This window comes from Piliocolobus tephrosceles, chromosome 5 (genome assembly GCF_002776525.5).
Source record: "Piliocolobus tephrosceles isolate RC106 chromosome 5, ASM277652v3, whole genome shotgun sequence".
NCBI classification, from domain to species: domain Eukaryota; kingdom Metazoa; phylum Chordata; class Mammalia; order Primates; family Cercopithecidae; genus Piliocolobus; species Piliocolobus tephrosceles.
The window spans coordinates 5,968,484-5,990,881 of record NC_045438.1 but is presented as its reverse complement, the minus strand read 5'-3'; the positions used below and the strand labels follow the sequence as shown (position 1 = coordinate 5,990,881).

Here is a 22,398-nt window from a genome sequence, read left to right as displayed (position 1 = left end):
TACCGTTGTCACATAAGGGGATTCAGACAGATATCTAGCTTATTTTATAACTGTTCTCATTTGGTGAGAGATTGTCTATAAAGATATTTGGTTTTTATGAGCTTTAATGGCTGATGTAAAACAATTTGGTAATTATTTTTAATTTAAAAAAACCTTATAATCAATCTAAACATACTCCTATGTAATATACTGAGACTCTTAGAAAATATTTTAGAATAGAGGTTAGCAGTCTTCAGATACTGAATTATAATGCCATCCACTTTTAAAGAGTGATATGACACTTTCAAGAATCTAGACTTCAGATGGCTTGCAAAAGTACACCTATATCTAGAGCAATACTTGGATATAATATTTCCTGAAATACAGTCTTTCTCTTAAAGAAAAAAATAATAATATTAGTTCAGGTCCTTGAAATATGAGGCAAGGATTAGAGATTTGTTAAGTAAATGATGACCCAGACTATATAAATCTAATGATCAGAATCCCTTTAAACATTTTTAAGGAGATTGGAGAACAGCAAATAATATTTATTGAAAACCTGTTGTATGTTATGTGCTACTAGGAGCTTAGACAACATAACCTCACGTGGACCTTACAACTGCTCTGGAGGCCAGTCATTGTTCTTGAGTCAGGCTTTTTTTTCTGGTATAAGAAACAGAGTTGCCCCCTCATGCTGTCTCAAAAGGCATGAGTTATTTCAAGGGAGAGTGGGTGGAGGGTTTGTACAGTAAGGGAACCAGGAAGCTCATGGAATTGTCATACAATCTGGCCTTACAAGCACTTCAGTTACAACTCTGTCAAAATGGGAAGGGGCTCAAGAAACTTGCTCTTCCCATCTAAGGAAAGGATGGTATTTTTCAGCTTTTGGTGAGATGATTTATCTTCAGAATGGGTCTAATCTGAAAACAGACCCCACTGGGCAGAAACATGAAATTCATGTTCATAATTATGTAAACGAAATGAAAATTACTTGCATTGTTATACCATCTATATAAAAATTATAATTTTCTGTTTATTTTCCCACCATTTTTGCTGTAGTTATATTTTTTGGTTACATTACTTTTTATAATAAAACAGTGACAGGTTTTATATAATAATCTGTAACTGGCTTTTTAATGAAATGTGTTTTCCATGGAAATACTCCAGACTTGACACTGGTGTCAATTCTATTGTGCTCGTTCACATATATAATACACACTACACATTTTTACATATACACATACATATATAAAGGCACACATACCTAATGCATAATTCATTTAAGCATGTTTATTATTGGACACTTGAGTTGTTTTCAGTATTTTGCTAATTTAAACAACACCATGTTGAACAACTTTGCATACATACAGTTTCACACATATGTGCATATATTCTAAGAAGTGGAATTGCTGGATGCAAATTTACATACCTTTTAAAGATTTGTTACTCCAAATCCTGTATTTGTCCTCCAAATCCTCTCTCAAAGGAATGTACCAATTTATACTTCCACCAGCATTGTATGAGACTCACTGTTTCTGTGTACCTTCCTCAAACCTTCACATTTTTCTAATTTGAACACTTTAGGTATGACCAGACTGTAGAGCCTCAGGTTACTACTTATTTACCAATTGTTTTTCAGCTGATACTTTTAAGGTTCTGCTCCAGTTAGGCCACAGACTCCTATTTCCTTTACTTTTAGGATAATGCTGGCTAGGGCTCATTTAGCCTAATTTCTGTTTTCTGCCCTAGTACAGTAGCCTCCTTTGTCCATGCTTAAACGATTTCAGAAATCTAAAAGGGAATTTTCCAATACATATACCCGCTTCTTTCATGTCAGTAAAATAAAAGCATTATAGGACTCCTCCATTTGATATGTGATGTCAACTAGTCTGTTAACACTAAATTGCAGACACTCAAAGGTGAGAATCAGTCCTAGGAAGATTATGCACAAGCAGTCTACAATGCAAATATTAAGCAGGCTCAAAAGTAGATCTGTAACTTACAGCTGCAGCTCCATCAAGGCAACAAGTGGACACATCCTGGCAAAGTGCAATCTGACCTCCTTTGTTCTCATTAGCTCATTGTTCTTTAATACATTTTAACTGGAAAAAGTTAAATAGCCTTCAATAACAAGACAATTATGGTGTCATAGAATTAGTGTTGAAATCTTCCAGCTCACATACTAGACAAAACGTAGTTCTCCCAATACCTATCTGGAGGATCCCTGAAGAGGATGCCAACCACATGACTATTGCTCCCCTGATTCAAGCCACCCCTGAATGGCATGAAGGCTGTTAGCTCAGTGAAGAGGCTTTGAAACACTGTCCTGTAGACTGCCATGGACAGGCTGCACTTCAGATTTGTCTAGAGAGATATAAGACATGATCCATGGCCAAGGAATCGGGGCCGGCGGGCGGCGGGGGGGGGGGGCGGTCTCAGACATCTTTAAGTTCCTCTAGTAATTTTGGTGAATAGTTCTAGTCTTTGGAACTATGGCTCAGAGCATCAAAGAGAAATGTAGCTCCTGCTCCCATCCTGTCAACTTTACACAACTGCCTAGAGCTATGTGATCTAATATGGCAGACAGAGCCACTAGGCACATGTGGCTATTGGCCACATGAAGTATGCATAGCTAGTCAAGATTTCAAAGACTTATATTAAAATGATAATGTTTTGGACATAGGGGGTTACATAAAAGTATTGTAAGACCTAATTCCACCTTTTTTAAAACATATTTTAATGTGGCAATAAAGCATTTAAAGTTATATAAATGGCTTACATTATATTTCTACTGGACAATTCTGATCTAGAAGGCATAGTTCCATAGCTCAGGAACTTTGAGTCATAAAATTTTAAAGTTAAAGGAATCTTGTAGATGAAACAGTTCTCTCACTTTGAGAATGAGGAAACAGGTACCCCATTGGTAAAGTGACTTATTCTGGTAACCTGAGTTGTTGGTAGAGCCAGGATGTTCCCGAATCCCACAACTCTGGATTTCCATCCAATGCTAGCTTCTCCTTCCCATGCTGCTCATCTTGGGCAACAGTAGCCACACCGAGTGTTTTAGGATTCCTACAATTCTGACGCATACAAAGCCTCACCACTCATAGCCCCTGCTGTAGTCTCTGCTCACCAGATTCTGTTTGCATAACTAAGGCATCCAAATTCATTACTACAGAACCATAGTCACGCCCTTAAGCAGATGCCTCCTCTTTTCGCCATCTCACATTATTAGTTTTGCCTAAACCACATGGAGCTATGGTTTTAGTGAGGCCTTAGTATCTTTCTAACATGTTTCCAAAAAATAAATTCTACTTATTTGAGTGGTGTGACATTCACTAATAATATTTCTCCCACCTCCACGTTTACTAACATTCTGGTTCTCTCTGCATCCGGAGAACAATGTGTTTTCTTCTCCAGTACTAGTTAGAAGGATCAAGTGCTGATGGGTGATGAGCCCCTCCCTGGCTCCTGCCCTTTAGCCATAAAAACAAGTTATCTTTTTGGATGCCATCAGCAGAGCCTTGTTTATATAACAGTTTTTTAAAGCCAAAAATAGTTTTTCTTCTTTCTCATCTTTTAATAAAATATGTGAGAACTTTAATAGTGTTATTGGTAAGCATCCAAAATATTTAGAAACTACTTCCCCTGCCACAGAAATATTTGCTGCTCTGAAGGGTGCATTCAAAGGATCTACTTTCCCCAGTGATTCCCAGCCTGTTGAGATTCATGCACGTATGTCCCAAAATGTATTAAAATCCACGTGCACGTGTGTGTGTGTGTGTTGTTCAAAGTCAGTGCAGATGCATAGAAATACCCGGCCCATGTGTGTTGCATTTTGATGTATTTCCTTCTGAATGCCTCAGGTTTAAGCTGAGCTGTCAAGTGTAGAATTTAGAGGGAGTAATTAACTCAAGTCACTGATAAATTAAAATGTCCCCAGGCAAATAAGAGTATGTGAATAAATCTGATTTTGTAATGATTTCTTAGAACAGGTCACAAAAATACTTTCCAATCTCAGTCCTTTACTGTCTAGTTGAATCCTTGCTGCTGGAGGAAGGCAGGCAAGTCTTCTTTGCCTTTCCTCAAAGCCCAGTATCCAATGCAGCAAAAATTCCTGATCATGACTCTCTTTCCTACATCACTTGTAGGTGATTTTTTGTTTGTTTTTTGTTTCTTTCTGCTATTGACTGTTTCTGATTATAGAGATCTAGGGCAATGACATTCACTTTGTGAATAGTAATAAATGAAAATGTCATGTTTGGAGATGTAATATCAGTACCATCTGTAATGGCAGACTGCAGCCTACATTGGCATAAATACTAGTGCCATACAATTATTTATAAATGGAGCCTTGTTGAGGGGAAGAGTTATGCTTTAATTAATAAAAATCTAAGACACGGTGGTGACAGAATATGCCGGGTATAGGGTAGAAAATGCAATTCTTGGAAGTATCCTTCCCAGTGGCAGGAACTGAAGACTCCGGATCAACCAGGTGGACCTTTTCATTGATGAGCTGATAGCTTCTAGGCTGTGGGGAACCTCTGGTGTCTTACAACTCTTAACTACTGCAAAATTTCTTGTTGTGCCTCATAAACATATGATCTTCCTATTGGAAGAGCTACTTGGTCCTTGGACAAACAAGGATAGTGTATTGCTTTAAACCTTATCTACTTGCTACAGTTTCCTTCTCCTGCCAATATGAGCATGCTTCTAAATGCCACAAGGTGTTTCAATGTAATCAAAGTTGGCTCTACTTTTTTTTTTTTGAGATGGAGTCTCGCTCTGTCTCCCAGGCTGGAGTGCAGTGGCCGGATCTCAGCTCACTGCAAGCTCCGCCTCCCGGGTTCCCGCCATTCTCCTGCCTCAGTCCCCTGAGTAGCTGGGACTACAGGCGCCCCCCACCACGCCCGGCTAGTTTTTTGTATTTTTTAGTAGAGACAGGGTTTCACCGTGTTAGCCAGGATGGTCTCGATCTCCTGACCTCGTGATCCGCCCGTCTCCGCCTCCCAGAGTGCTGGGATTACAGGCTTCAGCCACCGCGCCCGGCCTAGGTTGGCTCTACTTTTGCCTTTTGTTTGGCTAAAGCATCAAGCCATCTTGTTGATGCTTTATTGTGTTTATCAGTCAGATTATGTAGAAAGCATTCAGAAGTCATTATTTCAGTTTCAGAGTTCTTAGAGGTCTCTACCCTTAAACTTTGAAAGTAAACATGAACAGTATCTCTCCACACATACACAGTAACCTCACTGCAATGTTTTTAAGTTTCAAGTCGCAATCTATTAGTGGGTCTTGAAATCTATTTAGTTGATCAAATTCTTTCTTTTTTAATGAAATAGACTAAAATAAAAAATAGAAACATTGATTTGTGAAACTTTTATATTTCTATATCTTTATCATCTAGCTTTCTATTTATCATCTGCCTATCCATATTAGTTTTAGTTTAAAGAAAAGGTTTGAAGAAAATCTGCGTTAAGGGAACTATCAGAAATAGATTATTAGAGTACATGACAATTCCTCTGATTTCATGCTACACTAAATAGGGAACACTTACTATACAAGCATTTGTAGGTTTGCATATATGATATCTTTCACAACTTCCTCCTTTTAAATCTCCATATTATTATTTTTTAACTGTAGAGAGATTAGTAAAGGGAGTCATCATAAGTCTTAAGGATTTTAGTAATTGTCAACCATCTACGATCAAATTTAAATATACTTCCTATTTATAATTTTAGTTCAGTTACTGTAGTTATATAACTTTTGTTTCCTATATATGGCAAATACTGTTTTAATATTAGTAAAATGTAGAAGCTTCTTGTCTAGGTTTAAATTTCAGAGAACGACAGCTGATAGATCAGGGACAAAGAAAAGTTAGTATTATTCTTTCACACTCAGAACACTGTAATAGAGATCATTAATTTCAGTACAGTGTATAGCACAGGTGATGTGGTTAAGTGGAAAAAGATAGGCTTTGCATTATTATTACAAACTGGGAATCTATAATACTTCCTTTACTTTTCAAGCACATGTTAGCTCATCTGTCGTTCTAAGTGTTGATATAGCTCATTTTACTCACAAAATGGCATCTGTTGACTTGTGAGGCAAGATCTCTTAGGTTAGCTTCATCCATAGTCATTCTTAGTAGCACTCAAAGAAAGCACAGTTCATATGGCAACATTCTTTTCAAATGATTCCCCACAAAATTATGTTTTACTTAAAAACTTGCTTAAAGAGAAGGAATATTACACCACGGAATACTATGCAGCCATAAAAAGGAACAAGATCATGTCCTTTGCAGAGACATGGATGGAGTCATTATCCTCAAAAAACTAACGCAGGAACAGAAAACCAAACACCGCATGTTCTCACTTATAAGTGGGAGCTGAATGATAAGAACACAGGGAGGAGAACAACACACACTGGGGCCTGTGGGTGACAGGGCAGGGAGAACATCAGGAAAAATAGCTAATGCATGCTGGGCTCAATACCTAGGTGATGGGTTGATAGGTGCAGCAAACCACCATGGCATATGTTTACCTATGTCACAAAATACATGTGTACCCTGGAACTTAAAATTTAAAAAAAAATTTAAAGGGAAGGAATATTTCTCTGCATCTGGAAAAAAAAAAGTCATTATCTTGACATATATTTTAATATTTCGTTTGTAATTTCCTGGTAATTTTACTTATTGAAACATGGGGAAAATATTCAAAAGCTAGTTTTGGAAAGATTTGAAAATAAAGGTGACACCATCATCCCTCTTTAAATAGAGCATGAATATTTGAGTGAATGTAACAATTTAGTGTTAACTCTCTCAGTCCCTTTGTGACATTAGTATGGACACTTAATATGTACATAAATTTGGAAAAGGTTGCCACCTTGGCCGCATCATAAAAGAAGTCTAGCTGGGCGCGGTGGCTCAAGCCTGTAATCCCAGCACTTTGGGAGGCCGAGATGGGCGGATCACGAGGTCAGGAGATCGAGACCATCCTGGCTAACACGGTGAAACCCCGTCTCTACTAAAAATACAAAAACTAGCCGGGCGAGGTGGCGGCGCCTGTAGTCCCAGCTACTCCGGAGGCTGAGGCAGGAGAATGGCGTAAACCCGGGAGGCGGAGCTTGCAGTGAGCTGAGATCCGGCCACTACATCCCAGTCCGGGCGACAGAGCGAGACTCCGCCTCAAAAAAAAAAAAAAAAAAAAAGAATTCTAATGAAGTCGAATGCTCAAATACCACTTTTAATAACTTTCCTATTAAGCCCCAGCACTTTAAAGATGATAGTTAATTTTGATTCTTTAGTTACTTATTCCTGTGATGAATTTGACATTTAAAAAAAATTTTTTTTAATGGCTTGTGTGCCTTCGGGAGAAAAGAAAAACTATGAATGAGTTGAGTTTTCTGCTTTTATGTGCTAATATTTGTGCTGACTGCATCACAATTAAATTCACTGGTCAGAGTTCTGATGATTTGGGATACATTTTTTAAGATGACATTTTTTACAACTATTATTGTAAAATTTGAGGAAAATGACATCTATAATTTTTATCATAAAGCCATTTATATTCTAATATCAAAAGAGATTTTAAAATTATATAACTGATTTTTTATTGTTTTGTTTTTGTTTTTTTTTGAGATGGAGTCTCATTCTGTTGCCCAGGCTAGAGTGCAGTGGCATGATCTCGACTTACCACAACCTCCACTTCCTGGGTTCAAGCGATTCTCCTGCCTTAGCCTCCCCAGTAGCTGGGATTACAGGTATGCGCCACCACACCTGGCTAATTTTTCTACTTTTAGTAGAGGTGGGCTTTCACCATGTTGGGCAGGCTGGTGTCAAACTCTGACCTTGTGATCTGCCTGCCTCAGCCTTCCAAAGTGCTGGGATTACAGGTGTGGGCCACTGCACCCGGCTGAATATAAGTTTTAACATCAAGAAATACCCATAACTTCTTAGTTTATATGGCTTAATGAACTTTTTTGAGATTTACAAAATAATTAGATTGTTTTCCAGAATTATTCCTGGACTCATAATTTGTAAGATTCTTTTAAAATATCTCAAGAGAGCTGAGTGTGATGGTGCACATCTACAGTCCCAGCTACTCAGGAGGCTGAGGTGGGAGGATCACTTGAGCCCAGGAGTTTGAGGTTGTAGTGAGCTACAATCCTGCTACTGTACTCCAGCCTGGGCAACAGAGCAAGACCCCATCTCTGGGGGAAAAAAAAAAAATGTGTGTGTGTGTGTGTGTGTGTCTCATAAGCCTCTGGCTGCTCTCCAAACCCTTATTTAGTCTTATCCAGTAGAAACACATTAACCATCAAATAAATCCTTGATTTTTACTGAAAAATAAAGAAGCTTATATTTAGCAAATGTACTATCACAATAGTACTTCGCAAAAAGTTCCTGCTTAATGCATTATGTCATCAAGTGATTAATGAAAAGGGACTGACAACAAATGTGAGTCATATCTGAAGCTACAAAACAGAGAGAGCTATTCTGTCATCCTCCTTCTGATGAAAATTATATAGACTATGTATTGTATTATATACGTATTTTGTATATATTATTATATTAAAATATACACCGTTTTAGACTGCAAAGATCTTCAGAGATATTCTACACCAGTGGTTCTCAGACGGGATTCACTTTCAGGAGCTGTAAAACTTGTTTAGACTATGCATCCTGCAACAGGTAAATTGGAATCTCTGTGATAGGGCCCCAGGGTATCAAAGGTTTATAAATTCCCTAAGTGATTCCAATATACCGTCTAAGTGTTAAGAACTATTGGCTTAGGCCAGTGGTCTTCAAACTTCAAACTCAAATGTACATAAGAATCACCTGCAGTTTGTTAAAACATGGATTCCTGGCCCTCACCCCTAGAGAATCTAATTAAGTAGATCTGGGATTGGTCTGAAAATTTTCAAGATCTCAAGTGCTATGGACTGAATTTTGTTCCCCAAAATTCATACGTAAGTCCCAACCCCCATTGTGACCATACTTGGAAATAGAGCTTTTAGGATTAAAGAAAGGTAAAATGAGGTCATAAGGATGATGCCTTATAAGAAGAGGGAGAAAGAGAGATCACTCTGTCTCCATGTGCAGGCCACGTGAGAACACAGGCTACTGTCTGCAAGCAAGAAAGAGAACCCTCACCAGAAACAGAATTGGCTAGCACCTTGATCTTGAACTTCCTAGCCTCCAGAACTGTGAGAAATAAATTTCTATAGTTTTAGCCATCCAATCTATGGTATTTTGTCATGGCATCCCAGGCTGACTAATGAATCAGTGATGCTAATAGCAGTGGTCCATGGACCATATTTTTGAGCACTTCTAGCCTAGGCCACATCCCCCAGAAATTTCGTTTTAATTTGTCTGGAGGTAGTAGAGGGCATCATTTTTTCCCCAAAGTTTCCTGGGTGGTCCTAAAGTATAACCATACTTGAGAACAAACAAAGTAGGATGTTTTCTTCTATTTATAGCTAAGGACACTAAGACTCAAAAGAAGTTGTGATTTGCCCAAGTTATCATGGTTTATGCTACTGCTGATTTTTCCAAATTTATAGGGGAAGTAAAAACAGAAAGAATTTCTTCTAGGGTCAATTTAGTCCTAGAACCTATAACCTTCAGTTTCCAGAATTAACCCATTAATTTTCCCATAGACAACATTAAAATTTGTCAATTTCAGGCAGATTCATTTAAAGTAATTTTTCCATTATACTACAATCTAAGATTGTTGTAGCCTATGTCTATTTTTACTTTGTAACAGTTGTTTTTTTTGCCATGTTTTATGACTGATCAGAAGTGAGATTTTTAAATATATATATATACTCACACATATACATATACATATATGTGTGTGCATATATATGATAGGTACTTGCCACATGTTTAATGACTGATCAGAAAGTGAGATTTTAAAATATACATATATATACACACATATATGTGTGTGCTTGTGTGTGTATACATACATGATACTTAGCTGATCTGCACACCACAACATTCATCTGCCCACCATGAACAGAAGCACTGCTATCTTGTATAATAACAGGAAATTCAGAAAATTGATTCATGCAATAAAAAGATGGAAATTTATTAGAATTTTTAAATACCTTAATTCCCAGGTATAATGAGAGGAAAAATAAGATGGGTGAAAGTTTATTAAAGATTTCACCTCAAGGACAGGCATTTAGTTAGTGATTTTACATATGTAGTGATGTGAACTTACATTGTTTATATATTGGGGAGAAATTACATCGTAAGTAAAGCATAACACATTAAGCTTAACGCTGCTAAATGAAAGGTGCCATCCCCTGCACATTCTGAGTAGGCACTTGATTTCCTCCAAAAATAAACCTTATTTCTTCTTAGGCACTGACATTTTGTTAATAGAGGAAATGAATCTACATTTTTTCATAAATTGCCAGAGTTAATATGAAATATGCACTTCCCAAAAGGAGAAATTAGTTGTACATTTTTGGCCAATGATTCAGCAAGGAGAAGTGAGAAAAAGAAAATATGGCTAGGAATCAGAAGGCTCGACTTCTCCTTCCACTTCTAAGTAATTAGCAGCAAAAACTGGTAACAGTCCTACATCTATGTTAACCTTTGTTTCTTAGCCATAAGTAGAAAGCTGAAACTGGATCCTTTCCTTACTCCTTATACGAAAATTAATTCAAGATGGATTAGAGACTTAAATGTTAGACCTAAAACCATAAAAACCCTAGAAGAAAACCTAGGCAATACCATTCAGGACATAGTCATGGGCAAGGACTTCATGTCTAAAACACCAAAAGCAATGGCAACAAAAGCCAAAATTGACAAACGGGATCTAATTAAACTAAAGAGCTTCTGCACAGCAAAAGAAACTACCATTAGAGTGAACAGGCAACCTACAGAATGGGAGAAAATTTTTGCAATCTACTCATCTGACAAAGGGCTAATATCCAGAACCTACAAAGAACTCAATCAAATTTACAAGAAAAAAACAAACAACCCCATCAAAAAGTGGGCAAAGGATATGAACAGACACTTCTCAAAAGAAGACATTCATACAGCCAACAGACACATGAAAAAATGCTCATCATCACTCTCCATCAGAGAAATGCAGATCAAAACCATAACAAGATACCATCTCACACCAGTTAGAATGGCAATCATTAAAAAATCAGGAAACAACAGGTGCTGGAGAGGATGTGGAGAAATAGGAACACTTTTACACTGTTGGTGGGACGGTAAATTAGTTCAACCATTGTGGAAAACAGTGTGGCGATTCCTCAAAGATCTAGAACTAGAAATATCATTTGGCCCAGCCATCCCATTACTGGGTATATACCCAAAGGATTATAAGTCATGCTGCTATACAGACACATGCACACGTATGTTTATTGCGGCACTATTCACAATAGCAAAGACTTGGAATCAACCCCAATGTCCATCAGTGACAGACTGGATTAAGAAAATGTGGCACATATACACCATGGAATACTATGCAGCCACAAAAAAAGGATGAGTTCGTGTCCTTTGTAGGACGTGGATGCAGCTGGAAACCATCATTCTCAGCAAACTATCGCAAGAACAGAAAACCAAATACTGCCTGTTTTCACTCATAGGTGGAAACTGAACAATGAGACCACTTGGACACAGGAAGGGGAACATCACACACCAGGGCCTATTGTGGGGAGGGGGGAGGGGGGAGGGATAGCATTAGGAGATATACATAATGTAAATGACAAGTTAATAGGTGCAGCACACCAACATGGCACATGTATACATATATAACAAACCTGCACATGTACCCTAGAACTTAAAGTATAATAAAATAAAAAAAAGAATAGATTTTTTTTTAAAAAAACCTTAGTTTCTTCATAAAATGAAATGGTTAGACTGTAATTATTCCAAGTTTCCTTCTACTTTTCTCACTTAGATGACAAATACTTCTAAGGAATGCTGTGTTGTTTATTTGTTTAATAGTTGTTGGGTTTTAAAATTTTGTTATGTTAGCATTTTTAAAAAGTGGAAGTGTTTTCCATTTAGCCAAGATGAGTAAAAATGGCAAACTTAAAATGGCACTATTAAAAAATCAAAAAATGAAAGAAAATAGGGAAAAAGAACCACTGTGTATTCTTTGGAGTTTGGTGAGAAAGGATATAGACACATGTCATATAGTCTAATGTCAGCAAACTGTTGACTATTTCCCATCTAAAAGATACTATAAATGGAAAATAGCCCAGATTTTCTTTGCCTGACACAGGTGATCTCATCAGCAGAAGAAAAAGCCTGAGCAGAAGAAGTATGAATGGCCTGGCTGTCAAAATGTTTTATTGGAATTCATTATGTGTAATACTCAGCAGCAGAAACTTGAAGTGAAACATTAACTGCAATATGAAGTCAACTTCAATAGTTCAGCCAGTATTGACATCAAATATTTTTCCCAAACTGCATATCCAACAAAAGTATTTAGAAAGAAATACATTAGTGAGCTTGGGTTAATAAGAATGAATCTTCACAATATTTTATATAATAATAAACCAGAACAAATGTGACAAATATATTCTCTAAGTCTACTTCATTTGGTTCAAGTACCTGCTTGGTAACATGCTTTTTTTTCTTTTTGACACCGAGTTTCACTCTTGTTACCCAAGCTGGAGTGCAGTGGTGTGATCTTGGCTCACTGCAACCTCTGCCTCTTGGGTTCAAGCGATTCTTGTGTCTTAGCCTCCTGAGTAGCTGGAATGACAGGTGTGTGCCACCACGCCCAGCTAATTTTTGTGTGTGTGTTTTTAGTAGAGATGGAGTTTTGCCATGTTGCCCAGGCTGATCTCGAACTCTCGGGGTCAAGCACTTTGCCTGCCTCGGTCTCCCAAAGTGCTAGGATTACAGGTATGAGCCACCTCACCCAGCCTATTTAGTAACACTCTAATAGTGAGTGGTTCCCAAACTTTTGGTACATTGGAATCACAGAGTTTCAAACACCTCAAACTTTCTAATTTGACTGGTACAGACTCTAACTGGGCAATCAGAAGTTCTTAAATCTCTCCAAATGGTTCTAATGTGCAGCAAAGTTTGGGAAGCACCACTGTGTAGCACTGGTTCTGACTCTGGCTACACATTAGAACTATCTGGTACCTTTAAAAGCATATAGGACATCTGGACTTCATCCTAGAAGGAATTAAATCAGAATTTCTAAGAGTGCGACTAGGCGTTGGTGTGTTTTTGGTTCTCCCAAGTGATGCTAATATGCACCCAGGGGTTAGAATTACTATTATAGAATATTGCCAGGACAATCCTTATCTCCTCCTAAAGAGCACAGAAGGCTTGATTTCCAAACTACTGCAAAAATTGGCATGACCTCTACTACTTTTAGCAGGGTTGTGACAGGCAGGGTATCACTCACCTTAATTGGTTCAGATGCTGCCTGAAAAATGCCCAGGCATGTTACAATCCACCCAAGACTGATTGCAAAGGGTGTATCTCTCATTGATAGCCCCTAGAACCATTCTAAGTTATGACAATAAACACCTGTTTATTGAGTTCTCATTCCTTGGCAGGTATTTTATATACAATGTTTGGTTTGCTCCTTCCAGAAACTGTATGAGAAAAGTATGCATATCAAAATGCTACTGATGAGAAAGTGAAACTTAATGATGTTAAATGGCTCGCCTGCCTAAGGTCACACAGTTAGTGACAGACAGTCTAGATTTCAGCCTAGTTTTGTTCAACTTCAAAGTCCATGCTCTTATTTGATGGACACATTAAATTATCCACCACTGTTATCTAGCCTGGGACACAGCCACAATCTGAAAATTGAATTCTAATTCTAATTTCATAAATGTGCCCTCTGCCAGGAAATATGAGGAATGGCTATAGAAATGAAGAAGAGAGTCTCTACCGTGAAGGAGCTTATAATATTAAATGTTACACTCCTTTCGGTCTATTCAGTAAGTCTGAGGAAAAGAACAAACATCTAATTTCATTCATTCATGTAGCAAATTATCAATAATTTTTGTAATTTCAGAGAACAATATTATAATTTGGAAGGTGTTTGGGACACCTTGGGTAGTTTATAATAAGAGGTGATATAAAATCATCCATTTCAATTGTCAATTGTCAATGAATGGAGAATAGCTTTCAACTGAGGCCAGGATACTCAAACTGTAAATGAGGCTTTAGACATACAAAGTTAGTCTAGGCCAAGTGGTTTAGTGGAAGGATTCTAGATTTTATATCAGAAAACATAATCATATGTGGTCTGAACCATTTATGGCTTGGGAAATTCACTTTAACTTTCAGAGCCTCTGTTTCCTCATCAGTCAGTGCCTGTGAGGATAAAAGGAGACACATATGGACGTGCCTGGTACACTTCATGACCTATTAGAAGATTGTGAGGCCAGGAAGTATGTACCTGCAGAAATCTCAAATTGTTACTTGCAGTAGAGGTAGTTCTCAATTCTGATTGAGAATGTAGGTAAATGTTTCATTTTGCTTTAAAGATGAAAACTAAGCCCAGGAAGCTAGAGTCATGTGGAGATGAAGCAGTCGCAGCAGAGTATTCTTGGTAATGGAGAAGAGCATGGCAGCGCGAGAAAGGCAGGGAGGGAGGCCTGAGCAAGGAAGGTTGGAGGAGCCTCTGGAGGATGCCTGGCCAGGGCTGAATGCTCAGAAATGGAAAGGAAAGCTCAGGAGATTATCACTGAATCAGTAAGTACAAGTAGAGGGCAGTATGGCTTGAGCAAACCAAAATCATCTTCTTCTGTGATCTGAAGATGAGGGAATCTATAGGTGCAGGTTAAGGCAGTTTTACAAATGGAATAATTTTGACCTGAGGAAGGAAAAGGAAAAGCATTTCAAGAATGGAAGCAGATGTATAGTCATGGACCAGACTGGTTAGTAAAACATAAAAGGCAGATTAAAATTTAGTTTAATGAACTAAACTCAACAGGAGAACAGCAGCTGCATACCTGTAACAGCCCTGTAATACTGTTACTCTGTTATTTTAGGCTAAAGCCAAGAATAAACTAAGGACGACAACAACAAAAAATACATTTTGTTTTGTTTAGACAAGAACATGGAAGGTATGCCTCTGCTTGAGATAAAATGGATGACTAAACAAAACTAATTCCCTTTTTTTGTCTTCTCTATTATGTAAAAATAAACATTAAATGTAAGGGATAAAATAAACTTTCAAAGAGTTAACTGAAAAGATAGGTGAAGCAGCTTGTAGGAAAATATGTCCTAGCTGTCTAAAGCTTAATTTCTTCTTGCTTAGTAGATTACCATCTCAGCAAGGAGAGTTTACCAACAAGGACTCTCAGCTAGAATCAGCATAGAGGGAGATGAACACTAAAAAACTGGAGGTGGACAAATGGAGTTCCAGTTTTTGCCTTAGTCTGAAACCAAGGCAAGAAACTTTTCACAGATACTGAACAAAATGAATAAACCTATTATTAGAATGACATCTGGGTACCTAGAAAAGGAAGACACAATTTTGTAGGCATGAACCAGAATTCAGTAAGTAGTCATTTCCTTTGTTTTTTGACAATATTACAGTAGAGCAAAGACATCCAATAGACAAAGCTCATCTGCTGTCTGTTTGGGGCTGCATCTAGGAGCAGAGGGTCACTTTTTCCTAATCCTTCAGCTAAGGTGAGAGTGGGGGTACCTTTTTCTAATTCCTACAAAAGTGCCATATACCCATGTACACAGGCTGCTACCCTGGGACAACAGACAAAAACAGGACAAGGTAATATTTGGGTCCTCAACTGATAAGAATGTTCATCAGTAGCATTCAAATCCAGTGTCAGTTGGCAGAGGAAGGTACCTGAGAATGAGAACTTAAATGATGGCATGGCACAGACTGGATTTACAGAGGTCATGTAATTGGGAGGTAGAATTATTCAGTTATATCAATGATACCCAACATGCCAACAAGCTCAACAAGCTAAGAGGCCTAATTTAACACAATAAAATTCAGTAAAATCACAGGGTAAGTGCTGAACACTGCATTGAGTGTAGTTGTCTAGTTCAGTGAGTCTCTAAACTTTTAACACTTTAAGGTTTTATTTGGTAGACTGTAATATGGAGTCAGCTGGGTAATATTGCCGCCATAGAAGCTCCAAGGATATACTTAGGGAAATACAGTAATTACAACAAAGCCATTAAACATCTTTCTAGTTTGTCACTTGGGTGAAACCTTGAATTCAATTCGTGGCATCAGGGTTTGAGAGAGATGTTGGCAAAGTAAATCTCCTCCTGAGAGCTTTCTTAATGGATAAAGAAAGGCTGATGGAGTTAATATGTACCCGGGTAAATTGAAGTATTCTCCCGTGGAATCAAGGCTAGGTGTATCCTATAGATTCCAGAGAGCAGAATAGCAGATCTGTTGAGACTTACTGTATGGGGTGGACGGGGCGGGGGAGGGGTGTGCTTTGCACAAAGTGAATGTCATCCAGAGGCCAATTCACAGGTCACTCAAAAGCAAAATTGTGGGGGGTGTGAGGGTAAAGGGGAGCAAATGACAGTGAGTACTGCCTCCTTTGAAGAATTCTCAATCCTGTTTGTACACTGTGATCATCTGGGAAGAGATTTTAAAATGCGGATGCTGATGCTTAGACCCTAACCTCAGAGATTCTGATTTGTTGTTCTTGGGTGGGGGTTCCCATTGGAAAGAATTTATTATAGCTCCCCTGCTGATTCTAAAGTTCTAGGTTGGAGAATCACTGAACTAGACTACTACTTGCTGAGAGGTTAAGTAAATTAAACCAGATGTTTCTTCTAAAGTCTCTTTCAAATTTGAGAAGATAAATGGAAATTAACACGGATTACATAGTACAGCTAGACACTTTCACAATTTATTCTAATAATTTCATTAGTATATGTAAATCTCTTAGCACAGTGACCGTCTGATATGGTGTAGTAAACTCTCAAAAAACATTAGCTATTTTTATTGTATCCTCTCCATAACTGTTCAAACGAGGTATTATATCGTTACACTACAGATGAGGAAACTGAGGCTCTGATGTTAGTTTTCCAAGGCCCACAGTAGTAAAAGCAAAGTTTGGATTTGAACCAAAAATTAATTCCAGTTTCCAGAGTCCTCTTCTCTCCTCCACAGGCCTTCCCTAAAGTATCAAGTTTATGCAAATTAGTGATTTACCTGAGCGAACATTTAAAAAATTTAATAGTACCACTTCCTCTTGGCCTGTTTGTAAGGGGTTCCTCTTAAATGCAATTTCTGAAAAAGAGAAGCATAAACTGAGACATCCACATTTTTTCCTTATTTGGCCAAATAGAAGTGAGAAACTCTGAGGTCAGGGGAATTGGATGGAGGTACCCTTCAGAACTCATGGAGGAAAGCACTGCTCCCAGTAAAGTATCTCCCATTCTAATGAATGGGTAAATATCCTACACATCTTTCACTTCGGTACAGTCTAGGTCTGGTAGGTTACATGAACACACTGGGTGGAGGGTGGGGGAAGTATTCCTGAGGTAATGGCCCTGATCATACCTGTCATCTCCTTGGGGCCAGGCTGGACCTGGCTGGGTGTGTTTGAGCCCAGTGGCTGATTTTTGGAAAACAGGAAGACTCTTCTCCAAGAGGCTGTGACTACCAAGGTTGCAAATGCTCCACCTGAACCTGGGTGCATGAGCGATCTCTCTATCTCTCTCTCATACACACACCCCACTGCGTAAGATAAATTTCCGTTTGTGAGCTGCCTACATTAAATGCTTTGCTCCTGACCTTCTATGATTAAAATCTGTTCCGTTTGCAGGGTTCGGTACGCTTGGATTTAGTGCATTTTGTTGGTAAAGTAAAAAAGAGAACTGCTTCTCTATAGGCGATCCCCCTCCAAACCCCCCCCCCCCCCCCTCCCCCCCCCCCCCCCGCAACTAACTTATCTTTGAGAAGACAGTAAAACCGAATTCGAGAGAAAAGAGGCAGTAACTAACTATTCGAGAGGAGCAGACTGCAGTGGGCACCAGCCCGGGTAGTAAGATTCTTAACGTCCTCCTCGCTTTCCTCTCCCAGAGTTTTGTGTAAGCATCAGCTCCTCCCCCTGGGCCTCCAAGAGTTATCTTTTCTTTGGGTGTGATTCTCGAACCTGAAGCGTTTGAGTCCTAAGAAACTAGAACAAGTTAGAGCCAAAGAGGCCTGGCGGGCAGGGGTGCGGGTGGAGCCCGGGCCGGGTGGCGTGGAAGGCCGAGCACAGCTGCGAGCGGCGAGTCCCGGGAGAGGAGGAGCGGGAGAAAGCGGGGCGGGCCTGCGGTCGGGGTTCGGCCGGGGGAGGGGGTCCCCGTTTCCCCCTCCTCATCCTCGCCTCCTCGGGCTCTGGTGACGTTGCGGTTTCCTCCCCCCTCCAGCGGAGCCTCAGCGCCCGCCGCGTCCCTCCCTCCGCCCCTTTCGCCCACACCTACCCGCCCGCGCCGGCCCGGCTCTCAGTAGCGCCGCCCGAGGCTGCAGCAGCGCATCCCGGGGCGCGGCGCCCACCAGCACCCATGGCGCGGCGGTGGCGCGGAGGGCTCGGTTCGGAAAGGGCCGGGAGCCCGGGCGCTCTGGTGTGAGGAGGGCCGGGAGCGGGCTCTGGAGGCTGCGGAGGCGACGCCGGAAAGAACGAAGCCTCGGCGGGGAGCGGTAAGCGGAGGGGCGCGCAAGGGGCGAGTTGGGGCGCGCGGCGCAACTTTCTGCTGCAGTGTCGGGCGGGTAGCCTGCGGGGCTGGCCCGGCACGGGCCGGAGACGGAGAGCCACGTCTCCGGCTGAGAGCGGAGCGCCGCGGGCTGCGCGCCCGGGCCCGGCTCGGCTGGGCTCCGAGAGAGCGCCTGACGCGTGAAGACTGAGCCACGGACTTCCCCAGCGGCGGAGCAGCCTCGAGGGGCCGCTTTTCGCCCCTCCCCACCCCCTCGAACGCCGAGCGCTGAGCCGGGAACACGGTGAGAACCTGGAGATCGCATTCCGCGCGACGGTCAGGCCGGCCCAGCCGCGATTTCCTCGACGGTCCACGGGGCCTCGACTTCACTCTGCGGGGCTGGGTGGCACACCCTCGCGTCCTCCTTCCCCCCGTACCCCAGCCACTTGGGGGTTGGGGCGGCGGCGGTGGCGTGTGTGCCGATCCTGGCGCTGGCAGCCCTACTTTGCGGCTGCGGAAGCCGAGGAAGAGCTTCCAAGCCTCTCCCAGACGCTGGATTCCAGCGCTCCTTGGCTCCGCCGGCACTCGGAGAAGTTGTTAGTAAACCTCATCCCCGAGGCTGTCCCAGGGAGAGGAGGGGGCGGGGGCTTGACTCACGGACTGGGAAGGTCTGAAAGTGATGCCACATGGGCTCAAGATCTGTCGGGGCTGGAATCTGAGCTAAGTTTGTGACCTGAGAACTTCTTCGTTTTCATCGCTCCTTTAAGGCAGCAGCCTCCTCTTAAGCCGGCTGGCATTCAGATGGAAACCGAAGCCTTTGGTTAAAATCAGGATGGTGAACCTCACTTACCTGAAATTCTTTAGGTCAGGCAATGACGCGTTTAGTTCTAGGAATCTTCGTGTAATAAAGTTTTTTTAAAAAAAGTTTTCGTTGGTCATGGTTTAGAAAGTCATGGTTTAGCATTGTTAAATGTGTGAAAGATCTTCTCACTTATACATATTTTCAGTATTTTTCACATTATGGAATTTAAACTTTCAGTAATTCTCTCAAGTTTTAAAAAAATTCTCAATGATCATCTCTATGTGAAAGTGATATACAATATTGTGTATTCTAACTATATTGCTAAATGGGATCACAAAAAACCTAATGTGCATGGAAGAAAATATAGGATTATCTGAGTATTTGTTTCATGCAAATACTTAGATTTCTGTATCGTGACCTCTTCCTTTGACGGTCACGATACAGATACAAGTTCTTTTTTGAAGTATGTTGGTAAGGACTGTTCTAGTAAAAATGGAGAAGATAACAGATTGAATTTGATGTCTCCATCACCTAGTGACCCCTCTGCGTTCAGCAAAAAGTCCAAGATAGTGCTGGTTACCTATATTACATACAGAGGTATATGAGATCAGCCTTAGCTCTCTTGGAACTACTAATGCAGAACCTGAGAAACATCAATTAGCAGCACTTTCCAAGTTTGAACTTGGGAAGAGTTATTTTTCATTGACATGTATATGATGTCAGCATCAGTTTTTATGAAGTTTTTGTTAAATAAAAACACTGTCCTACAAAGTACATTTTGACAAATTTAAAAATACTGAAAGTACAGTCACCAAGTAAAGGGGAATTCTTAAAAAAAAAAAAAAAAACCAGCGTGGTGGCTCACACCTGTAATCCCAGCACTTTGGGAGGCCTAGGGCGGATCAGGAGATCAGGAGTTAGAGACCAGCCTGGCCCATATGGGGAAACCTGTCTCTACTAAAAATACAAAAGAAAAAAAAACAACTTAGATGGGCATCGTGGTGCGCGCCTGTAGTACCAGTTACTTGGGAGACTGAGGCATAAGAATCTTTTGAACCCGGGAGGCAGAGGTTGCAGTGAGCCGAGATCATGCCACTTCTCTCCAGCGTGAGCGACAGAACGAGGCTCCGTCTCAAAAAAAAAAAAAAAAATGAATGAATGAATGAAAACAAAAGAAAATAAACTTTAACCAAGAGATACTTTGATAACAGTATAGGCAGTTGCCATGATGGGTTTATTAGGTTCCATTCTCGATCCTGCTAGATAGAGGCTGTCCCTCCTTCTGATCTTGGGGACCTGTTGAAAAAGCACTGGGTGAGACATCAGCTAGGTTTGCTATATGAGATCAGGACTATCTTAGTGACTAATGTTTGTGTGTACATCTGCTTTAGTATTTACGAAATTAGTTCAGAAACAAGCTAATACAGTTCCTTTCAATGAGATTTTATGGGCTCTCCGGTTCTATATCTAGCAGAATTGCCCTGAGAGGACCCGGTGGTCATCCACGAAATGAAGCTCTTAACTTCACAGATGCTTCCCAGTGCCTCGTTGTAAAGAGTCCCTTTTTAATTTCTGAAAAAGTGCTTTAAGATCATTGATGAAAGTGTATTTTGCAATTAACAAAATATTTATACATTTCTTAATGTTATTTGTGATAGAATATTTTGGTATTTATTTATACTTGCCTTGGATCACATTGTGTTGCATGAAAGAAATTGCATGATTTTCACTCAATAGTATGATATCAATAAATAATTGTAGAGAAAAAAAGAAAACATATTTTAATTTAGGTCTTAGTATATTGGTAATCTTTGTTTTCAAAAAGGAACTCCCAAAAGACTAGCATTTTGTGGTTGTAGCATATATTAAATATTACATAACCTGAAACTTTCAAAGGATTTTTACGTTTACCGATTGTGTTGCTTACTTCTGCCATTTGTAGGCAAGCTCCAGCCTGTTGAGGGTGTGGATTCCAGATCCTCTTTCAGAAGAAACTCCCAAAAGACTAGCATTTTGTGGCTGTAGCATATATTAAATATTACACAACCATTAGCATACTGGAATCCTAAATATAGTAAATATTATCCTTTTTCACCACCCACTGCCCCTTCCCCAAATAAAAAAAGAGAAATACTGTTATTGACTTGGGATGTGTTTGTGGCAGGCCTTTGAGGAGAGCCAGAATCTGTGGTAGAGGGAACTTCATTATAGTGGATATTATTATTCTGTTTTCTGAGTGGGGCTGGATCTTTACTATTCTGAAGGAGTGGGTAGGGTATCTGAAGAGATTCAGTGACATAATCCTACTAAAAGAATGTGTCTGAGAAGAGGATAGGACAGTTCTTAAATGCTTATTCCATTTTCTATTGTTTATAACAGAATACTTGAATCTGGATAGCTTATAAAGAAAAGGAATTTATTTCTTACAGTTATGGAGCCTAAGTCCAAGGTTGAGGGGCTGCATCTGGGGAGGGCTTTCTTGCTGGTGGGGACTCTGTAGAGTTCCGAGGTGATGCAGGGCATTACATGGTGAGAGGGTTGTTCATGCTAGCTCAGGTTTCTCTTCCTGTGAAACTATCAGTCTCATTCCCGTGATTACCCATGAATCCATTAACCTATTAATCCATGAATGGGTTAATCATGAGGACAGAGGCTCATGACCCAATCGCCTCTAGGTCCTACCTTTCAATACTGCCACATCCACATTGGAGGTGAAGTTTCAGCATGAGTTTTAGAGGTGGCAATTATCCAAACCACAGCAAATATATTAAGGTTTTTTCATGGGATTATGTTATCTTCCCCTATAGTGATTGCTAGACTAAAACTCTCTGGGAGCACCAAATTACCAGCAAATGTTTGGGTGACACAGCAAAATTCTTTATACCTCAAGTTGGTGCCCACATGGCAATAAGGCAAGTTATATATAAGCCCAGAGTACTGAAAAGAAAGATTATTTTCCTATGAAATTCATATGGTGAATTAGAATGGGAAGTAG

General features: G+C 40.1%; 1 protein-coding gene, 1 long non-coding RNA gene and 1 pseudogene across 4 annotated transcripts in view; 2 read left to right on the top strand and 1 right to left on the bottom strand.

Annotated features, from left to right (window-relative positions):
* Window positions 1–1,886: 1,886 nt before the first annotated feature.
* Window positions 1,887–17,716, top strand: LOC111547302. The gene is made up of 4 exons (XR_002733084.1): window positions 1,887–2,026; window positions 13,528–14,677; window positions 17,269–17,371; window positions 17,557–17,716. It is a non-coding gene; the product is annotated as an uncharacterized LOC111547302 (long non-coding RNA).
* A 178-nt stretch (window positions 17,717–17,894) lies between these two features.
* Window positions 17,895–22,398, top strand: part of DSE (dermatan sulfate epimerase) — a 68,665-nt gene continuing 64,161 nt past the window's right edge. Inside the window, exon 1 of one of the 3 annotated variants that reach the window (XM_023219027.2) lies at window positions 17,895–18,013. The gene's annotated coding sequence lies outside the window, so the exon portion shown is untranslated. Of the gene's footprint in view, window positions 18,014–18,103; window positions 18,609–22,398 lie in introns of those variants that run through there. The other 2 variants (XM_023219026.2, XM_023219028.2) reach the window with 2 other exon arrangements.
* Window positions 18,413–19,198, bottom strand: LOC111547265 (annotated as a pseudogene).